The 24,017-nt window shown below is 43.6% G+C and overlaps 1 protein-coding gene across 6 annotated transcripts in view; it reads right to left on the reverse strand.

Annotated features, from left to right (window-relative positions):
* Window positions 1-24,017, reverse strand: part of SIPA1L3 (signal induced proliferation associated 1 like 3) — a 137,957-nt gene that overhangs the window by 87,180 nt on the left and 26,760 nt on the right. For all 6 annotated transcript variants that reach the window (XM_077285545.1, XM_077285542.1, XM_077285544.1 and 3 more), the window contains exon 2: window positions 23,713-23,840. The gene's annotated coding sequence lies outside the window, so the exon portion shown is untranslated. The remainder of the gene's footprint in view (window positions 1-23,712; window positions 23,841-24,017) is intronic.

Below are 24,017 nucleotides of genomic sequence, written 5' to 3' on the forward strand. Positions count from 1 at the left end.
GCTGGTCGTGATCGTTGGAAAGTTGCAGAGTGTGACAGTACCCTTAGTCAGCGGCGTGTGGGTACAGTAGTCCGGGAGCAGCTTACTCCCTCCCCCCATTTAGGACAAGTGCATGCTCGGCTAAACTCAGCGTGCTTGTTTATAGGCAGGTCAGAGAGAATGCTTTCCAAGATGTATGGCCATTTTGACACAGATTCTCCACCTAAGAGATATAGTTTCCTAATCCTTTGTCGCAGCTCACCTTTTCCTGCAGTATGACGGATCACAATGGATTATTAGATGCCGGATTACTAAATATTTTACTGCAACAAGACTGAAATGACCGCGCTCAGATATGGAGACGTAATCCACTGTAACGGACAGGATCTGCTCGCAGTGTAAATTCTAGCTGGGCACCAAGAAACTATTAGCGCCAAGGATTGAAAGAAAGGACTTGTCATTGCCCTGCTTGGCGGAACGGAGAGAATGATGAATTGGCCGCTGATGATTCCCACCTCTAGGATCAGGCCGGGAATGTAGTCATTACTGCCGGGCAGCCGAGAAGAGATGCGGCACCCGGCGGGGGAAGCTACTTAGGATGCAGGTAGCTTCTCTGCAGACTAATAACACAGGAGCTGTACAACAAAACGTCCATTAAATGAAGAGCGAGAGGAGATGATGAATGATCTGTATGGAGCTCGGTGTCTGAACGCCTGAGTCTTGTCAGGGCAGAAAATAAACTGCGAGCGTAAATACATATGAAAGGAACTGGAGAGGCATATTCCCGAGCACCGCACTGCTGCGGAGACTACTTAAGAGAATGAGGGAATAAAATCCACAGGTCCTTCTGATCGCATCCAGTGAGACACTTTATTACCTCTTCCCTTCCGTGCTACAAATAGCCTCTTATAATAATTCCAGATTCGGTGTCACATGCCGCCATCCTCGTAATAACTACTATTAGGCTACACGATCAGGACCGTGACATGTAGCCGGCAATGACAAACTTGACACTAGCTGCCATTGACCCCAGGGGCAAGTATGCTATTTACCTTATGTGTGACCAATCAGCACCAGAACATAGATCAGACCGACAACCGCTCATCTCTGATGTCCTACATTTACTAGGTAACCAACGAAAAAAGAAAAATCAGCCATATGTGCAAACATAAAAAAAAACAATAGACATCGCCTAAAATGCAGGAGGTCGATTCTGCACCAATTTAACCCATTCAAAGGAATGAGGGGGGGAAAGCATCAAAACACACGCAAGTCAAAAATGCAAAAAAAAACTGTGATTTTCTTGCCAACGCTCTGGGTTTTGGTGCAGAAAAATCTGCTGCAAATACTCAACATATGCACATAGACTTCAAGATCCTTGGAGAAGGAAGAGGCAATACTTAGCACTAGAATACCTACTGCTCCAGAAGGTCTCCATCAGGACCGCCAGTCATGACGTCCGGACCAACGGTCACCAGCCCCTGCAGCCTTGGTTGTAGGAGAAATCACCAATTTTCATCCTGATGGAGACCACCGGGTGGACAGCCCTGGAGTGGTGAGACAATCCTAGCAGTCCATATAGCTTCACGCTTTTATAAGCGTCCCTACACTTCTAACTTAACGAAAACCTCTTTAAAAAGGTTTAATGTCAGGGTATATTTCTTTGATTTGCCCTCACTTTATGACTTCTAGGACCCCATCAAATTCTAGGAATTAAGAGGTCCTGATGGGGCGCAATGTGGCACCCCATTCCATGTATAGGAAATGGCCATGCAAATCCCATTCAAGTGAATGGAACCAGCAGAAGTTTTCTGCACAGCCAAGGAAAAGAGCCAGGCATATCCCTTTAAGACACAGTAAATGAGAGCAATAATTATTACAATTCCTTTGTTTCCAAAAAAAAAATAATAATAATTACATGATAAACTTGTTTCAAGTAAACACTATGTTACCCTCATTAAAATCCAGGTGGGAACGCCAACATTTTACCAAAATACAAAGCAGAACTGCAGGCTCTGGAAGATTTCAGCTCTGAAGGCATCAGAATTATTAATGAAGTCCTGGATTTAAAATCAGTACAAGACTGCAGTTTATACAGTGCGATGCGAGTTGAAAACTGGACATAGCTTCATGGGGGCAAATTCCGCCACTCAAAGGCGCCTAATTTCTGGTGGAAAGCACGGACGCATTCGACAGCCAGGCAGGCAACCATTACATTCAATAAGCCCAGCAGAGTTGTATTATTCGGGAGGAACAGTAACCATCATAATCATTTCATCTCTATTTGATGGTGAATAATTACTCAGCAATGAGTGGGCGACAAATGAGTTCTCCAGCAATCTTCGCTTCTGCACAGTTCAAAAAAGTAGGAAACACAATCATTTCATTCTTCTGCAGGAAGTGAAGCCGGGACAGGCTCTTGGGGAGGTCAAGAGGACAGGGAGTGGGAACCGGCAGATCCGAACGGTTACATTACTAAAGAATGACAACACAGTGACCCGATCCTCCAGGAGGAATGTAATATCCTCCGAGCAGCCAGCGCTCAGCCACCCCGGCCAGGTCCACACCTTGTTACTGACCACGGGGACAATACACAGGACTGCAGGACTTACTGTGGTCTCCAACTGACATTTCTAGCTTTACTTAATTCCTAAACGAGATTCTTGCAAGAAAGCAGATGGTGCAACTGCAGCGCTGTGCGATACTTACAGAGGTCGGTGGCACGAAGATAAGAAAAACGAGCCGTTAACGCAAGCTTCTACAATAATAATTACAGAAATGAGCAAAAAGATTGTAGAACCCTAGTTCAGAGGTCAAGTCGGTAGCCTAAACCAATGCCCTGCACACAGCCTGTTACTAGCCAGCGCCTCTTGAGTAGTAGACCTGGCGTACATCACGATGCGATGACATGGTGCTGTAATTGCAAATCTCTAGAGCCAGCAATGACATTTTCTCCGATCCCCAGGCAGATACCCGGCGACCACAGTGCTCGGGCCAGTGACCCTTTAATTCCTTCATGCACTTTGAAAACGCAGCGTTCACTACTGAGTGCTGCAGTGCATGCAATGATGATGCATAAGCCCCAGCATCTCCTGTGATGTATATACTCATATGCTCCAGACCCAGCGTCTCCTATGAAATGCATACAGCAGCCTGTCTCCAACGTGACGCATACAGCAGCCTGTCTCCAACGTGACGCATACAGCAGCCTGTCTCCAACGTGACGCATACAGCAGCCTGTCTCCAACGTGACGCATACAGCAGCCTGTCTCCAACGTGACGCATACAGCAGCCTGTCTCCAACGTGACGCATACAGCAGCCTGTCTCCAACGTGACGCATACAGCAGCCTGTCTCCAATGTGACGCATACAGCAGTCTGTCTCCAACGTGACGCATACAGCAGTCTGTCTCCAACGTGACGCATACAGCAGTCTGTCTCCAACGTGACGCATACAGCAGTCTGTCTCCAACGTGACGCATACAGCAGTCTGTGTCTAATGTAAGGTATACAGCAGTCTCCGTGTCTAATGTGAGATATACAGCAGTCTCATTGTCTCCTATGTGATGTATACATCAGTCTCATTGTCTCCTATGTGACGTAAACAGCAGTCTCATTGTCTCCTATGTGATGTAAACAGCAGTCTCATTGTCTTCTATGTAAAGTATACAGCAGATCTCCCACTACTTCAGTTCTATGAGATGTGAGCAGTGATGAATATCTCACTGTGAGGAGACCTGCAGTGTTATATAAATCTGTTCAGAACTTACTGCTGTGATTTCTTTACAAAACTTATTGCAAAGTGATGATTGCCCTCCACACCAAGGCTAACCTGGAAACGCAGTAATGAGTAGAAACATCATCAATATCATGTAACATCCCATACCTCCCCAAAGAGAAGCCGCTCCAACCATCTCATTAGGGGCGAGTTAATTAAATGTTTGACCAAATATACCAGGATCATTTTAAAGTTGATAATTTTGTACGGCCCCTGAATTATGGTATAAATATCCATATGGACCTTGCCAGAAAAAAAAAGTTCCTCGCCCCTGCACTAGAGGAATCGGGGATACCGCCTGGTAGGAAGAAAATTACAGGACTCTGGTCTGGTGGCCTCGGACTCAAGGGGTTTATAAATCTTTTAGCTAAACTAACTCATATAACCTTTGCAACAACGCATCTAGCAAAACAAAAAAGGCAACTTTTAAGATAGTCAAATCTCCCGACATGTTATGCATCAATCTCCAATGCAGACCCAACCTATCTACACGGTAAGAAACTGTAGTCCAATCCTGCAGTCACTGTCCGGTCCGTCTGCCCTCCTACTAAATACAGTTTTATAAAAAAATAATAATAATAATAAAATCCTGCTAGGAAAGAAGCAAGACTGCAGCATCAGACTGCACACAGGGTTTGTTTGTAGTCTATAACCATGGACACACTGAAGACTGCAAAGAAGCTGTAAACACAAAACGGTAGTTTTTATTGTTTGTTTTTAGCAATATCGTTGGAAAAGAGGACATCTTTTGACATGATCTGCAAGCAAAAGCTAGCACACCTGTAAGCAAAAACAATCAGAACATAATAAAAGGAGCGGACAAAGGATGCAACTGCATTCTCGATTACAGCTCTGAAGCTTTGTTAGGCTACTTTCACACTAGCGTCTTGCAGGATGTGTTTTTTTCTCCATAGACTTTTATTAGCGACGCAGTGCGACGCATTGCCACACGTCGCAACCGTCGTGCGACGGTAGCGTCGTGTTGCGTTGGACGGTCCCCACCAAAAACCGTTGCTTGTAACGTTTTTTGGTGCGTCGTCTGCAGCATTTCCGACCACGCATGCGCTGCCTGAACTCTGCCCCCGCCTCCCCGCACCTCACAATGGGGCAGCGGATGCGTTGGAAAACAGCATCCGCTGCCCCTGTTGTGTGGCGCATTCACAGCTAGCGTCGGTGCGCCGCACGACGCTAGTGTGAAAGTAGCCTAAAGGTACCGTTACACTAAACGACTTACCAACGATCACGACCAGCGATAAAACCTGGCCGTGATCGTTGGTAAGTCGTTGTGTGCTCGCTGGGGAGCTGTCACACAGACAGCTCTCTCCAGCGACCAACGATCAGGGGAACGACTTCGGCATCGTTGAAACTGTCTTCAACGATGCCGAAGTCCCCCTGCAGCACCCGGGTAACCAGGGTAAACATCGGGTTACTAAGTGCAGGGCCGCGCTTAGTAACCCGATATTTACCCTGGTTACCATTGTAAAAGTTAAAAAAAATATATATAAAAAAATACATACTCACATTCCGATGTCTGTCACGTCTCCCGCCGTCAGCTTCCTGCACTGACTGTCAGCGCCGGCCGTAAAGCAGAGCACAGCGGTGACGTCACCGCTGTGTTCTTCTTTACGGCCGGCACTGACAGTCAGTGCGGGAAGCTGACGGCGGGGGACGTGACAGACATCGGAATGTGAGTATGTAGTGTTTTGTTTTTTTTAACTTTTACAATGGTAACCAGGGTAAATATCGGGTTACTAAGCGCGGCCCTGCGCTTAGTAACCCGATGTTTACCCTGGTTACAAGTGAACACATCGCTGGATCGGCGTCACACACGCCGATCCAGCGATGACAGCGGGTGATCAGCGACCAAAAAAAGGTCCTGATCATTCCCTACGACCAACGATCTCCCAGCAGGGGCCTGATCGTTGGTCGCTGTCACACATAACGAGATCGTTAGCGGGATCGTTGCTACGTCACAAAAAAGAGTGACGTTGCAACGATATCGTTAACAAAATCGTTATGTGTGAAGGTACCTTAAGACGTCACAATCTAATTACCATTGATTCTATTACTATGACCTTCAGAGATGTGGGAGATCCTCGCTCAGGTCAGCACACACATGTGGACTAACTAGGACTGCATGTGCCCCGCGAGTACGCACTAAACAACGAGAAGGCAATAATGGCTTCAAGGGGAGTTTGCAGACTAACTACCAGGTCCCAGCAGGGAAGAGACAAGGGATCGATTACTGAAACCTCTGCCTGCTTTAAGAGCTCCATCACGGAGAGATAAATGGTCTCAACGGGCTATGGCTTCCTCGAATATGGGAAGGAGCGGACGCTAATGTAACAGGACAGGCTATTGAGTAAGTAAAGTGAGGCTTGTAATTTAACACACAATCCAAAAATGTGTCTAATATTTTATATATTTCAGGCCAGTGCTCGCTTCAACTGTGCCCGTCACCAGGCACAAGCTCGGCACAATATTAATGTTTCCAATATATTTTACACTCCGATTCCTCAAATGTAAAAGCTAAAAGAAATAAAAGAAGGTGCTATTTCCCACGTCTGGAAACTTTTTTGTTTCTATAACTTTTTATAGCAGAGTATAATGTATTTGTCCAGTTGCCCATTGCTACAGCACCTAATTGGGGACTTTAGAGACCGTGCAGCATGCCTTTATCCTAAGAAGCATTGCATGGCCTATAAGTCTCCCTACATCATTAGCCCTGCTGTTATGTTCGGACAAAAACGACCGATTTTGAACTTTAATATTTTTTAAAATATTCAAGATGTGGTTCTGAAACTTGTGGTTGGTTGACGTTTCCTCATTTGAGGGGTTCTTACTATGGGTACTTTTTTTTTTCTTGTTTACTTTTTGCTCCACAATTTTTTATACACTTGTATTGTTCAGTCAAAAATGACCGATAGCCTTTTATAGTGATCTCCAGCCATTTTATGAGTAAAATAAAGGAGCTATAATCTCATTTTGGACTATATATTACATCTACTACTATTTATCAATTTATTTAGGTCCTTTTGGTCCATGCAGATTGACACATACATACATTTTCTCATTACAATATTGCTGATGGATTACCTTCCAGTATAGTTATGTGCCAAATATTTTTACCCTGCTGTTCATGTAAAATAATTCAATTCAGTTCTCAACATTTCATATTGTAAATGAACATATTCTCTTTTTTTACTTGTGTTCCCTGATCAAATTTCTGTGAAATGCTGACTTGAAAGAGTACTAATAAATTCTGTCTGAAAAGTGTGTTTGCTTTACGCTGAGCTCTTATCCTAAAGGGTGGGGGGTGTTTTATTTTACTAAGGATACCACAGTAGTTTCTTAGGTCGCAAAGAAACACAAGCAGGTAATTCTGATGAGCACAATTCATCATGATAGCGAAATCAGTAATAGAGACGACAGAAAACCGGACATCATTTTACAGCATAATGCTGTAAGAGCAAAACAAATCGGTGGCCAATGGTGATTTTTTACAATATGCTTGATGTGTGCATTCGTGCTATGGAAGGAAATAGACCGAAATTGGAACAAAAATAAACAAAAATAAACTATATAAGAGAATACTTTTTATAGAGGAGTTGGGAAAATCACTGGTTAGGCCATATATTGAAGAACGAAAGGTAACGTTGATGGAGCGGCAGCCATTGTCCACAGGATCCAACAGCAAGATAAAGAAAGTGAACCAACAGCTTCCACCAGCACTGCTACAATACCCACGGACACCACCAGCAACGCAACCAGCCTAAAAAGGAAACAATGCGACTTCTGTCCAACATCAAGCAATCTCCAATCAAATGTGATGTTACAGATGTGAAAAATATTTATGCAAAAGACATGTCAATTATACCTGTGACAATTGCAAAGAGTAAATTTTGCACCGTGTGACAATCATTTTACATAAAAAAAACTGAACTGTTCATTTTTTTTGTTGGAAACTAATATAATAACATTTAGCTTATTGTTATTAGTTATAGTTTAAAGTTGGATAAATAATTATTTTTGTATGTGCAAACATGCATTGTGCATAAATATTCCAATAAAGCCATGATAAATGTTTTGACACACAAAAAAATAAAAAGTACCGTAAGTTTTTCTTTCCATTTTTCATTTGTTTATAAACAACCAGGTTCACATACAATACTGCAAAAATTATTCAATTAAAACACTTAAATTAGCTAAAAATCAAGACTTTCTTAGGTCCGGTCAAAAATGACCGGAACATAAGTGTATAGTGGTAACGAACAGAATAGCAGGGTTAAGGCAAAATCCGCAATAGAGAAGCTATCACCAGAAAATGGCCTGTCGGTTTAAATCATGTTGTGGTTTTTTTAGACTAACTTCCTAAGTGTTAAGTGTACATTATCCACAATGAACAGACTGAAATCGTATCTTTTCTGTTGAAGCATCTAATGAGCGGGTGCAAGGGAGGTGAGCTGTGACACCACTCACTGAGAATGGTGGATCCTGTGTTATCTCCTGTATATAGAGGTGTTATCAGTCATTGTACAGGAGGAGGAGGAGATGAGCTGTGACATCACCTATTGTGAATGGTGGATCCTGTGTTATCTACTGTATATAGAAGTGTTATCAGTCATTGTACAGGAGGAGGAGGTGAGCTGTGACATCACCTATTGTGAATGGTGGATCCTGTTATCAGTCATTGTACAGGAGGAGGAGGAGATGAGCTGTGACATCACCTATTGTGAATGGTGGATCCTGTGTTATCTACTGTATATAGAGGTGTCATTGTACAGGAGGAGTTTTTAATTCTGTTTGAAGTATTTTTTGCGAACACCATGGAAAAAAGTGCCACAAGGGCAGCAACATATTTATATATAAGTATATGAAAAAAATGGCAAAACAAGGAGTGAAACCCTCTTCAGAAGACCTCCCCTTATCTAGACCAGATTTCCACGGCATATTTTGCATACTATTAAAAGAAAACTAAAAGTGGGTCCGAACCATAAAAGTAAGAGAAGAAATAAACGTTTCCGTGTTTGTCAGTCTACAAGTTTGCCACAAGTTTGAAACTAGGAGTATTCCCGCCAAAAAAATTTATATACTGGATATTTGGGTGTCTTAACACATTGGGATTGGGACAATAAAATGACCAATCATATTGGTTGTGAACTGTATTAAAGAGGATATAAGCCGCCCTTCCCATAAACTTGTAGACTTTCAATCTTCAACTGCTTAAAGATGGAATTGAGCAAATGTGGTGTCTAATGTTCATCTATTGCAGGAAGGGGGGAGGCTCCTGCTGCAGACAGTTGTCTTACAGTCCAACACAGGCTTAAGAAAAGAGGAGAAAATAGCTACTGGGATACATTTAGAATAATAATAATCTTTATTTATATAGCGCCAACATATTCCGCAGCGCTTTACAGTTTAAGAATAATATTTTATACAGTTTTTTTTATGTGATGTGCAATGTAAACAGAATGGGTTCAAAAGAGAGAAGAGATCAAGGGAGGGGAATTGATGGTATTTTACTTTTGGCGTTTTGCATTTTGAGTTTACAACTGTGTTAAAAGTTATTCAGGAAGTAAATGACGCAGAATTTATTTTAAGAATTCACGGTGGAGACAGGAAACCTAGCATATCAGCACCTACTTGTCATCTCAGGTGCACCTTTATTAAGCTCTCCCTGATTACACAACTGATAAAATAGCAATTGTACACAGAGGCTAAAGGCCCCGTCTCACATAGCGAGATCGCTAGCGAGATCGCTGCTGAGTCACAAGTTTTGTGATGCAACAGCGACCTCAGTAGCGATCTCGCTATGTGTGACACATACCAGCGATCAGGCCCCTGCTGTGAGATCGCTGGTCGTGTCGGAATGGCCTGGACCTTTTTTTGGTCGTTGAGGTCCCGCTGACATCGCTGAATCGGTGTGTGTGACACCGATCCAGCGATGTCTTCACTGGTAACCAGGGTAAACATCGGGTTACTAAGCGCAGGGCCGCGCTTAATAACCCGATGTTTACCCTGGTTACCAGCGTAAATGTAAAAAAAAAACAAACAGTACATACTCACCATCTGTTGCCCGTCAGGTCCCTTGGCGTCTGCTTCCTGCTCTGACTGCCGCCGTAAAGTGAGAGCACAGCAGTGACGTCACCGCTGCGCTCTGCTCTCACTGTACGGCGGCACACAGTCAGAGCGGGAAGCGGACAGCAAGGGACCTGACGGGCAACAGATGGTGAGTATGTAGTGTTTGTTTTTTTTGGTAACCAGGGTAAACATCGGGTTACTAAGCGCGGCCCTGCGCTTAGTAACCCGATGTTTACCCTGGTTACCCGGGTGCTGCAGGGGGACTTCGGCATCGTTGAAGACAGTTTCAACGATGCCGAAGTCGTTCCCCTGATCGTTGGTCGCTGGAGAGAGCTGTCTGTGTGACAGCTCCCCAGCGACCACACAGCGACACAACAGCGACGCTGCAGCGATCAGCATCGTTGTCTGTATCGCTGCAGCGTCGCTGTGTGAGACGGGGCCTTAAGGGTACTGTCACACAGTGCAATTTTGATCGCTACGACGGCACGATTCGTGACGTTGCAGCGTCGTATGATTATCGCTCCAGCGTCGTAGACTGCAGTCACACGTTGCAATCACGGCGCTGGAGCGATGCCGAAGTCCCCGGGTAACCAGGGTAAACATCGGGTTACTAAGCGCAGGGCCGCGCTTAGTAACCCGATGTTTACCGTGGTTACCAGCGTAAAAGTAAAAAAAAACAAACCGTACATACTCACCATCTGATGTCCGTCAGGTCCCTTGCCGTCCGCTTCCTGCTCTGACTGAGATCCGGCCGTACAGTGAGAGCAGAGCGCAGCAGTGACGTCACCGCTGTGATCTGCTCTCACTTTCCGGCCGGCAGACAGTCAGAGCGGGAAGCAGACGGCAAGGGACCTGACGGGCATCAGATGGTGAGTATGTACGGTTTGTTTTTTTTTACTTTTACGCTGGTAACCACGGTAAACATCGGGTTACTAAGCGCGGCCCTGCGCTTAGTAACCCGATGTTTACCCTGGTTACCAGCAAACGCATCGCTGGATCGCTGTCACACACAACGATCCAGCGATGACAGCGGGAGATCCAGCGACGAAAGAAAGTTTCAAACGATCTGCTACGACGTACGATTCTCAGCAGGGTCCCTGATCGCAGTAGCGTGTCAGACACTGCGAGATCGTAACGATATCGCTAGAACGTCACGAATCGTGCCGTCGTAGCGATCAAAATTGCACTGTGTGACAGTACCCTAAGGAAGACAAACGGTGCAAAGTGTTTAAAGAAAAATTATGGCAAAAATAATTTTAAGCCACAAATATATGCATTTAAGTAAAAAAAAAATGTCTAAAATAAGGTGGACAACCTTTTTAAAGAGGCTCTCTCCATTTAAATCTCAGGTGCACCTTAAGTCCTCCCTTATTATACAACCAATAAAAGAGCAAATTCCCCAATTCCCATTATTGGCAAAAGCAGGATCAGGGTGATCCACACGCATCCTCTTCTTGCCAGTGGATCCCACACATTTCAGGCCCCATGGGGTCTACCAGATAGTTGCTCGGTGCCCGGCATCAGGTGCGATCAAGGACCCAGCAGTATTTTGTTACAACCTTTTCTACGGAGCCGTTCATTCTAAAAATATAAGTGAAAGCTCAGCAAAAAAAAAATTAATATTACACTTTATTAGCTGTCATAAGTCGTAAAAGTTATGTAACTTTTTTCCGCCGATGATATACATTGGAAACTTTGCTAAGTTCGTGTTCGGAAAGTATTTCTTAAGTAAACCGAAACGTGAAAGGTCCTCTTCAAATATCCTGCTGGCACCAAGACCCGACTCCTGCATCCTTTATTACATCCAATGAGACAACTGGCCGCAGGATGGAAAACGGGGCTGGGCGAAACTATCTGGCATTTAACCCCACCTGTATAATCCATCAGTCCACTAATGTAAGAAGTAAATAAAAGGCCGCCAACTTCCAATGTTTCCTGCCTGTTCTCACACCTCCTAGTAATACGCCGTCATCTGGCAAAGACATTACAGCCAACGTGCAGAACTCAGACCCTGATACTTTTACCCAGCATGCGATGGGTTAAGCCATACGATACTCTATAAAGGGAGACAATACAACCCTGTAATACAAGAAGCCGAGACTAAAGCTTCGGAGTAAAGCGAACACTAACGCAATACGCACCGAGTGACTGCTACACAGACAGCTGCTAGTGCTCCAGACCAAACACTGTCTGCACATGGTGGACAAGAGTGGACTGGGTTGTCCATTTGTGGATTTCATTATTTTTTGTACTTAAAAGCATGTATTTGGGACTAAAAATCATTGTTGCAATTGGGTTTCATTAAAAATGTTGACAAGCAGTCTTACCCTACGCATTCAACTATGAAGTGGTCTGTGGTCATAAATCAGCTGAGAGGAGTTTGGAACATGAAAGAAAACAAAGGGTTACAAACGCTCCCATCAGACTAAGAATGAGCTCACTGACTGATTCTCAGTAGACTTATTGAACAGATAATAATAGACAGTGCAACATAGAGGCTATGGAAGACAAACGGTGAAAAATGTTTAACAAAAACCAATTGTAACAATTTTAAGCAACAAATACATGCATTTAAGTAAAAAAATGTCTTTGAAGAGGCTCTATTTAAATGTAAATAAATATATCACACACACACAGTGAGTGGTATTTTTCAGATTTTGGGAAGTAAAAAAATAGATTAATGTGTATTTATATATTTTCTTTAAAAAAAAAAATTATATACAGTATATTCAAAACATTATATACCATAGCTAAAAAAAAATTAAGAAAATATATTTAATTTTTTTTTTACCTCTTAAAGTCTGAAAACTACCTGGCTTGTGTTTCTTTGCCTCATCCCTGGCCTTTCCATGCTTATTGCCAGGATCTAATATTTTAGGACAGGCTAGTTTATAGGAATAAGGTGTCCGACGACCGCATATAAATTACATTGGTTGCGTGGCAAGTAGCTGATTGTTTCGTTTCATCTTCCAGCCTCCCATTGGGGTTTACGAAGAGCAAAAATGCTCGTTCGCCACTCAATGGATCGGTCTTGCTGGGGAGGATAAATGGGGGGGGGGGGGGGGGTTGGGAGCGCAATTAGTTGGGGGTCCCAGTGGTCAGACCCTCACCTTGCTAACATTCACCTATGCAGTGAATTGTAAAGGAATCGTCTAAGGGTATGTGCACACGTTGCGGATATTTTTGCGTGGATTTTGCAGAATCCGCAGGTAAAACGCAGTGCAGATTTTGTGTGGATTTCACCTGCGGTTTTACACCTGCGGATTCCTATAAAGGAATAGGTGTAGGAATCCGCACAAAGAAGTGACATGCTGCGGAAAATAAACCTCAGCGTTTCCGCGCGGTATTTTCGGCAGCATGTGCACAGCAGATTTGGTTTTCCATAGGTTTACATGGTACTGTACAACGCATGGAAAACTGCTGCGGATCTGCAGGGCCAAATCCACTGCAAATCAGCAGCCAAATCCGCAAAGTGTGCACTTACCCCAAGTTTTGAAAAACATGGCTGCTTTCTTTCAAAAACAGCGCCACACTAGTCTACAGGTTGCATGTGGTATTGCAGTACAGTCCCCATCTGCTTCAAAGAAGCCAAGCTGGAAAAACACATAACTCCTACACAGAAGTGGTGCAAATTTTTTGAAGAAAGCAGGCATGTTTTTTTTTTTTTTTTTTTAGACAATTCATTTAATGGGTGGAGAACCCCCCCCCCCACCACCACCTTTATTTTAAAGGGTCAGTGACCATGGAACACATTCACAACAGATGGTGGGCAGGTCCTTAAAAGAAACTTTTCTAATAAGTATTTAACACCGTCCATATCATTATCCAGCCAATGTCCCAAGACCACCATCGTACCCGGACAGAAGCCTAGTTTTTTTTTTTTTGCCACAATATTGGAAAACCTCAATGTAGGCGCAACGTGTAAACGCAGCCTTGGGAAGTAGAAATTTAAAAAAAAAAAATTACATTAAAACAGGAGACGCAGGGTTAAACCTGCTAGACATTAATTTCATGTCTTTGGGCTCGTTAACCCCTGAGTAGCCCAGGATTATTTGTTAAGGAAGCATTAAACCAACATGTAATTGCAGGTCACTGCTATTCCATAATTCCACCAAACACGTGGCAAGAAATAGGTGTCGCTGAAGGGGTTGATACCCTAAAACCCATAACTTCGTGCAAGGCTAGACTATGGGTACAAGAAGGGTTAAAGCCGCCACCATCTCTGGGATAGCAAGCTTCTGCTTACATATTAAACACAGGGAGGAAAAGAAGAGGAAAAACCAGCTGAACTTGCAGCAGAGCTGGGCGGCACACGGCAAAATATCAGATTTTCAGTCTCCAGCGCATGGAATGTAAACAGTGGCCTGTAGGAGGAAAGCGGAGGTGAGGGGAAGGTTACCAAAATATATCCACACATAGCGCACCTGAGCACCAGCCGCCTCCTGTCCCAAGGTCACCTCGCTAAACCTGGCAAACCTGGCCCATGAGACCAGGGGTAGACAATTCATATAGCCTCCTAATAGAAATGCAAGAATTGCCCAACTTTTCCAGTTCAAAATCGCAATGGTGCTCAGTTATGAACAGGAGAGTGGTGGCGCATTGTTGCAGTTTTGCCATTCCAGATTCTATAAAAAATTGGATGACAAGCACCTCGGAACCGGTCATGGATTTTGTCCCACTTTTGTTTTGTTTTTTTTCGTCCAAAAATGGCACAATTCTAGTCTACAGGCTGTGTCCAGTACTGCAGATCAGCTCACAAAAGGTGACTAGGTCAAACAGCAACAATCCCTTTAAAGGTGAAGTCCAATCTTCTAAAGTGATGGAGGTATTATAACGATAATACTTCATGACCATTGGACGTACCGCCACCAACCCCGAGAACGAAGGAGTCACAGCGCCGAGTCCGCTTTTAAGTTATCTCTGCACAGTGCCGCCCCGGGCCACCAGCCAACGCCACCCCAGGCCACCAGATCCATTCATTTGGGCTACGATGTAGCTCCTTGCTCATCCAGTGGCCAGGGCACTACTGTGCATGGAAGGGGACATATCGCTACATTAGTATGTTCAAACTCAGCCCTCTAACCAATGATAATGTGATGATATGTCATAACAGTTAGGGGCAAAATGATAGCACGTGAGGTTGCAATCACACCTGTGACTTGGAGCCTTGGGGGGGGGCGACAAACATTTTTCGAGCATGCCGAAGACACTCTGTTAGCACCTGAGCATGCTCAGATAACACCTTACCCCAGCATGTTCGCTCATCACTCATGGCCACCTCCTGGAGGTTCATCGTCAGCCCCGTTACATGTGTATCCATATAAATGCAGTCGTCACATTCTTCTCTTGATCTCCTTCACCCATACTAGTGTCGACTAAACTGCACAGAGCTCTCGGGGGGACGGAGTTTTTGAGGCAAGCCCCTAAAGGCAAAGATTTAATGAAAACACTGAAATACCTTAGATATTCTGGGTGTTACAGAGACATTCCAAGCGCTCATTTCCATGCAGGTGGAAAGTTTGCAGATTGCAGTTTATCTACTGACTGCACGTTATGGAGGAGAGGAGATCTGTAGTCTGTTATGACGGGGATCCGTCTGTTTGCCATACAGCAATGTCCTAGAGAAAAATGGCAGATGTACTTTCACCTGTCCCGAGTCGTGGCCAACAGGTCAAATGCTTGTAATAAGGGGAAAAAAACAAGAATCTGTCCAGTTGCTAAACACTGCATGCTTAGATTTCACACAACTTTTCCAGAATCAGAGATTGAAATTTGAAAAGCTCCTAATCGCTGCAGCTCAATTGAGGCTCATGTCAGTAGATGATCCCTAATTCTGGCAGGAGGTTACCACATTGGCAGGTCCTGGCACTAAAAGAGTTGCCGAACAGCAGAAGGTTTAAGCACCGACTGATACACACCCAAAAACTACCTTAACACCCTGCAGGAACCTTGAGAGAATGAGGTCACCAAAGTGTGGTCAAGTGTAGTGAGTAAAGTGATGCGGACATGCTCCAGCATACAGTAAGCACTTAGTGACGCTCATGCAGTACATTATTTGATTTATTTTTGTTAAAAAAAATAATTTTTGCAATTGGGTTTCAATAAAAATGTTGCACCGTTTAGGCTTTCACAGGCTCTTTGTTTTTCTGCAACGTCAACTTTGATGTGGTCTGTAAAGATATCACTGTCTAATGTGTATTGGCAATTATCAAAATAACCAAACTTAGGGATGTGGTCCCCAACTGGGACTATGAGGAAATTTGGCCAACAACCAGTAGACATCTATTTGGGCTGGGACGACTCCCCTGCAATTTTTTATCAGGATGATTTTTCAATTTTGCCTTGAGCAGAGTACCAGTTTTGAGTTTTGCCACCTTCCATCGCAGCCTGCCTTATGACGCTTTGACAACTACAAAATCCTTCGTCTCAACAGCCTCTACGTTTGACAGCAATCTCGACGCTCTTTTTTAGTTTCATCATCAGTATAGGAATATAATCTCAATTCTAGGTCCTCGCCACCCAGTGAGCAGCCTTTCTGGACCGTCTGTAACGTTGTGTATAATGAACAGAGCGGTGCACTATATAAATCAGTTCATGCGCAGCTGCCAGAGGGAGGAGCGCAGCAATAAAAACAAGCGCTTTGAAATACTGTCTTGAAAGAGAGACACAGGGATTAAGGGACAAAGAGCTATTAATGTAGCATATGAAACCCTGTCACCGTGATATTCACTAGAATAGGACAAGGGGGGGGAACTAGTGCTAATCATAAAAAACGTGCGAGTCTTTTCAAACCGATCCATGTTATTCGAGGCCCTTCTTGGAAAGCGCAGAGTCGGGAACGTCAAGACAAAGCTTCATTGTGAGGGGTTTGTGGGGGAAGGAAGTAGATCGGTGTCAAATAATTGACTGTTTGACAAACCCTTTTCTTGCAGTGGAAATGACTGTAGTCCTAAAGCAAACAGAAAAAAAAAAAAAACCCAAGTCCTAAAGTTGAGTACTAAGAGAATAACTTTTTTTTTTTTTTTTTAAGTTTGCAAGTAAAAAAAATATACCGTATATATTTTCCCATGAAGCGAACAAGTCACATCTCTATGAAGCTTGGTGTAAGCAGCGCTATTCCTCAAAATGCATCTTTTCCCAATCGCTTCTTAAAGTGAAACGTCATCATGAAATTGTTTAGTCCTGAGCAACCAAAAAAAAAAAAAAGGAAAAAAAACTAAAAAAAAACAAAACAATCCTCTTGATCTTATTTTGTCTCAATCAAAACTAGGATAATATATAAAGAAATCTTCTGTGTGTCTTAGGAATTCAGGCATGTCCTCCTCCTCACTGTCGAGTGTCTGCCTGTACACAGCAGAGGTGGCTGCAGCAGGATCCTCCCCCCTATCTACCTGCTGCAGGCCCCTTTACCAAACCCCTCCAGATCAACGATTCCTTAAGCAATAATGGTACTGACAAGCAAGAGACCAACGGTGCATTTAGACGTGCTAATTCGGTCCGGTTAATGCACAATACACAAGGTGTTTAGCGCTCGTTTATGAAGAATGTTGGGACAGTTTTCGCCAATACAATCCTTCCCTCACAGTTACATAAATCATGTTATTGACAGCGCATGGACGGCGATCATTGCCAAATCCTTGCATGCTTTGAAGGTGTAATCTGTGACAAGATCCTGTACATTTTTTATTTTTACTTATTTTACAAAAACATTTGCAGACCTCTTGTCTAGTTGTTTAAAGTCAATTTTTTTTGTCACCTAAACCGAGAGCAGCATAAAGTAAAGCCAGAGACCCTGATTCCAACAAAGTGTCACTTACTGGGCAGCTTGCTTTTGTTTGGTTAAATTAAAAGTTTTATCAGCAGGAGATTATCACTTGAGGACTAGTTGTCACGTGCAATGTAGCCCTTCATATGCATAACCCCGCCCCCACTAATGATTGGCTGTTTCTGCTGTGTACACAGAAAGCAGCCAATCCTTGGTGTGGGCAGGGTTATACACAGCTCAGCATTCAGAGCTCTGCTAGATCTGCAGCAGATAAATCTGTGATTTAATCAAAGCAGCAACAAGCAGCCCCATAAGTGATATATATCGCTGGAATCAGGGTCTGTGCTCCTACATCATGCTGTTCTCAGATGGGGAGCAAAAACTTTAAACCTGCCTTATGCTACATCAGTATTAAACACATGATTAAACAATGTTATATTCATGACTGCAGACTAACTTTAAACAGGTAAAAAAAAATAATTTCAGTATAGCTGGCAGAGCATGCTGGGACTTGTAGTTAGTTAAGAAAGGCAATAATTGTGTCAGGAATATCCAATGAACAGAAGGTGTACTCAGATATAATTTTGGCTTATTTGCTGGATAATATTGGACAGGAAAGTGAAATTTTCTGCAGATTTACACATATTAACGGCGCATTGTGCACCTATTGCTCTTCAGGGGGCTCATGAAACAATACAATCAGCAGCTCTCCCCCGATATCATCTTCCTGTATTCTTATGATGGCATGTTTATCTTCCTCTCTGTACAGCCCTGGGGAATACACCGGCACCGCATAAATAAGGAATATTGGTCCTTGGAGGTCATCGCAATAGCGCCCCAGTGGCCAAATAAGCTTCCAGGAATAAAGATTTACAGAGCAAGGTCATAAACAGAGCCAGGAATTCACTACAGGAGACACTTATGATTTTCATATTTCACACCTCGAACCTATGGGAGCACTTAAAGGGGAGGTTCACTTTTGTAAAGTATATTATACTATATGTATCTGGATGATATATTTTACCTTATGGGTCTTGTACTGTGGCAAGTTGTATCCTAATCCTACCTAGTCCGATTCTGCTGGCAACCACTTAAGGTCAGCCTAACACATACCTTACACTTAAGTCGGTGGAGACCGACGAGTTAATGGGGGGCTCCCGCCACGACAACCCCTCGACAGATTATGTTGGAGAGAAGGATCCAACATGTTGGATTCCTGACAGCTGATACTTTTGTTCTCGGTTATAGAGGGGTCTGGCATCGGCTTGGAGTGCTTGTCTGTGTATAGGGGAGTCGGGGGATATAGTGGTCAACCGAAAGCCTATATAATGTGAATGGGGGGCTAAGTAAATAGTCAGAACTCTGCTGACAGACATAATAGATGGGCTAAGCAATCCATCATTAGGCTAGATTAATGTGGTTGTCCAAGACTACGATATGGATTACCCATCCCAAGGCTACGATATTGATTACCCATCCTTAGGCTAGGTCATCAATAACAGATCGATGGGGGCCCGACAACTGACACCCCACTGATCAGCTGTTACCTGGTAACCAGAAATGCATAGTATCTGGACACTGTGTAGAGGTCATTCTTGGGCTCAGCAATTAACCTCAGCAGACCATGTTGTTTCAGCCAGACACTGAACCAGCAGGGGTTGCAAAATACAAGAATTGAGCAAAAAAATTTGCTAGAACCTGGTCTAGTGGCCACATTGGTAGTCCTTGACTTTATAAACCTCCTACCTGCCGACATCCCTGGCTGCCCTTCTGACAAGTAAGCCCGCTGCAACATCATGCGAGTGTGCGGTACACTGGGTCTACTAACCAAAAGAGGTGTCGCAGATGCCAGCAGGTAGATTTGCAGGGCCACGGACTACCAATGTGGCTTGTATTGGAATTAAAAATAGAACAGGAACAAAAGTTGCGCAATCTCCTCCCACACTTTCCATATGAACATTTCTCCTAAGGAACTATTGACACAGTGCCAAAGACAAACGTCAAGAGGATTTTCCGATAAATGCCGCCAATGTATACCAGTGCATGGTGATATTGGCACGCTCCATGAAAGAATATTATACCGACATAAGGCAGCCTGATGGAGGCCATACAGTCTTTCATCCTACCTCGGGTGTATGAGGGGTCTATGGACACATCTGGAGTACGAGCCAGTAGTATTCCTGGAGTAAAGCATACATGTATCCCAACTTCACCATAAACACAGTTCTGCATAAAGGATGGGCACGCTGAAATTCAACATGTACAATCCTTCTTACCAAGGTTCACTGGGGTACAGTTGGAAATTGCCATATTATGGCCATGTACATGAGCTTTGGGTGACCAAACAGTGGGGAAAATAAGTATTTGATACACTGACGATTTTGCACGTTTTCCCACCTACAAAGAATGGAGAGGTCTGGAATTTTTATCGTAGGTACACTTCAACTGTCAGAGACAGAATCTAAGAATAAAAGCCAGAAAATCACATTGCATGATTTTAACATAATTAAATTGGATTTTATTGCATGAAATAAGTATTTGATCACCAACCAACCAGCAAGAATTCTGGCTCTCACAGACCTGTTAGTTTTTCTTTAAAGGGACTCGGTCACCTGAATTTGGAGGGAACAATTTTCAGTCATATGGGCGGGGTTTTCGGGTGTTTGATTCACCCTTTCCTTACCCGCTGGCTGCAATATTGGATTGAAGTTCATTCTCTGTCCTCCGTAGTACATGCCTGCACAAGGCAATCTTGCCTTACGCAGGCGTGTACTATGGAGGACAGAGAATGAACTTCAATCCAATATTGCAGCCAGCATGCAGCCAGCGGGTAAGGAAAAGGTGAATCAAACACCCGAAAACCCCGCCCATATGACTGAAAATTGTTCCCTTCAAATTCAGGTGACAGAGTCCCTTTAAGAATCCCTCCTACTCTGCACTCATTACCTGTAATAATTGCAGCTGTGTGAACTCGTTACCTGTATAAAAGACACCTGTCCACACACAATCACACTCCACCCTCTCCACCATGGCCAAGACCAAAGAGCTGTTAAAAGGACACCAGGTTCAAAACTGTAAACTTGCACAAGGCTGGGATGGGCTACAGGACAATAGGCAACCAGCGTGGTGAGAAGGTAACAACTGTTGGCACAATTATTAGAAAATGGAAGAACTACAAGATGACTGTCAATCTTCCTCGGTCTGGAGCTCCATGTAAGATCTCGCCTCGTGGGGTAAGGATAATTCTGACAAAGGTCAGGAATCAGCCAAGAACTACACAGGAGGACCTGGTCAATGACCTGAAGAAAGCTGGGACCACAGTCTCAAACATTACCATTAGTAAAACACTATGCTATTCACCTTATGGCATCCGGTGGTATTGATGACCACACTATCCCCTCCTGATGAACCGTGCTAACGGGGAAACGCGTCGGGGCAATACCAGCACACGCTAAGTCATACTTTATATTTTGTATTGGTATATTCTGATCCTTTTGGGCTGGTCCCTTTTTTGTATTGTGTATGTGACATTGATATGTCCATCATTTATATGGGACAAATACAGTTATTGGCTGGACTGAATATTTATATCTGATTGGTGTTTAGCTGTATGCTGGATCATCAATATAGTATTTGGAGGCACCTGTTAAAAATCTTTTGTGGGTACTGTTTGCATCTATATATCTGTGAAACCTCTTTTTATTCACCACTGTTCTTCACTATATTGTTTTCTCACCTACATCTAGAGGGACATTGTAGGGAAGAGAGGGACAGCCTGCGTTGAGTGGGGGCGCCAAATAATCGTTTCTTAGGGTGCCAACCTCCACAGTAAGGCAGGTAAGAGCAGCAGGCTATAGTGCAGTACCTGAATAGGTGACCTATATTGTGGCATTGTTTATGGTATTAAACCAAGGTTTGCTTTGGGTCAAGCTTTTATATTTATGGTTTATAATTATAATAAAAGCTAAGTTTTAAAGGGATTACATGTACACAACTAGTTCTGATTAGTCCTCAATTTATTCAATTTTTTTGATTTGTAAAACACTATGGTGTCATGGATTAAAATCCTGCAGGGTACACAAGATCCCCCTGTTCACGCCAGCATGTCCAGGCCAGTCTTTAGTTCGCTAATGACCATCTGGATGACCCAGAGGAGGCATGGGAGAAGATCGCATGGTCAGATGAGACCAAAATAGAACTTTTTAGTATCGACTCCACTCGCCGTATTTGGAGGAAGAAGGATGATTACAACCCCAAGAACACCATCCCAAATGTGAGACATGGTGGATGAAACATCATACTTTGGGGGTGCTTTGCTGCAAAAGGGACAGGACGATGGCATAGTATTGAAGGGAGGATGGATGGGGTCATGTATAGTGAGATTTTAGCCAACAACCTCCTTTCCTCAGTAAGTGCATTGAAGATGGGTCGTGGCTGGGTCTTCCATCATAACAATGACCTGAAACACACAGCCATGGCAACTAAGGAATGGCTCTGTAAAAAGCATTTCAAGGTCCTGAGGTGGCATAGCCAGCCTCCAGACCAAAACCCAAGAGAAAAGTTTTGGAGGGAGCTGAAACTCAATGTTGCTCAGTGAAAGCCCCAAAACCTGAAAGATCTGGAGAAGATCTGTATGGAGGAGGGGGCCAAAATCCCTGCTGCAGTGTGTGCACACTTGGTCAAGAACTACAGGAATATATATAGTAATATAGAGGGGTCCTCCGTATTGTCCCTCAGCAGCAGAATGTAAAATCTCCTCCGCTAATGGTTTCATACTCGCTCCTCCAAACAGCTACCCAATCTCACTAAAAAAAAAATCCTTTAATCCAAACTGTGGATTATTGAATCCATCTAAATCCGGCCCGCCGAGCGTAATGCACGCAGAATGTTGCTTTATTTGTACTGATTTGACCAAAAGAAATAAAACAGATTATTTTCCTTTGCATATTACAGAAATTGGCTCGTCAGATGAGCCCCAAAAAAAAAAAAAAAAGACAAAAAAAATACTAAAGAGATTTAACAAGTGGAACTGGAAAATGTGACTGTTCTCCATCCCCCGTATTTATTAGGATTTTCTTCAACATGAGAGCTCAGCCTCCTCCAGTGGAAACTGTAATTACTGATTAAAAAACCTGGTGCACGGGTGATTAATGCTCAATGAGAAAAAGCAGCGATTACACAGGTCAAATAGCATGATAATCGCTGATCACTAGACGGGACACGCCGCGGACGCAGCGCAAACGAAAACATAAAAAGGGTTTAAAAAAAATAAATAAATAAATAAGTGCAGAATTGTGGATTGTTCAGATTATGATCTCGACATCCATAAAGCAAATACGCTTCAAAACCACCGAAAAAGTCTTCAAAGGTCGCGTTCACCAGGACCATAGACAGAAGGACCATTTGACCACCTTTATTAAAAGGTGCTACGTCCAAAAGATCAGCGCAGCTAATCTATAGCTTAAGGGGTGATACTAACACGTATAACACATGACCACTTAATCACAGGCCTAACTGCAGTGTGATCATGGATGTACAGCACATGAACTCCGAAGCTGCAGTGCTCATGAGGATGTATGACCCATGACCCCCAAGTCCAGTGATTGACTGCAGAGGTCACAGATGCAAGGCACATGAGCACTGAAGTTAGTGACTGGCTGCAGTGATCACATGGATGCATCACACATGAGCACTTACGCCACTGATTGGCTGCAGTGGTCAGATGGATGTAGGGAACATGACTCCTGAGAGTTAGTTGACTGCGGTAGTCACATGGGTGTAGAGCACTTAACCGCCGAGGCCAGTGATTGGCTGCAATGGTAATGTAGATGTACAAGAGTGCTGAAGATAGTGGATGTAGAACACATGACCACTGAAGCTAACGATTGGCTGCAGTGGTCACATGGATGTAGAACACATGACCACACTTCCCATCAGGTTAGTGCAGAATAAGCGTTACCGTGGGCCATTTTTTTCTATAAAACTGAACAGCCCCTTTAAAAGTGCACGCTTAGTAACACATTGATTAGGGACATTTAATAGACTAGTTGTAAGCCGTGTGTTTACAGCGCGTTTCATCAAACATGATGGGACGGTCCGGCCGTACTCACATTGGATTTCTTCGATCTCTGGTAAGCGGTCTCAAGCAGCCATCCACATGTAATCCTCCATGAAATTATTCCCCAGCTCTGATCCAAGGTGCGGAGGTAAGGATAAGGCAACAAAGGGGTTTCTGTATCTATGGGAAAGAAAGAAAGATACATATTCAGTCTGAAGTACAAGGAATTCTGCTGCAAAATCAGAGCACAAATGCACAGGAACGCAATCTGCACCCGAGGAGGAAGGCGTTCATCACAAAGGCAACTGAGAGCGGCGGCCCACCGCCTGATTTATCATCCAAACGCACCCGCCTGAC

The sequence above is a fragment of the Ranitomeya variabilis genome, chromosome 2 (assembly GCF_051348905.1).
Source record: "Ranitomeya variabilis isolate aRanVar5 chromosome 2, aRanVar5.hap1, whole genome shotgun sequence".
Lineage (NCBI taxonomy): Eukaryota > Metazoa > Chordata > Amphibia > Anura > Dendrobatidae > Ranitomeya > Ranitomeya variabilis.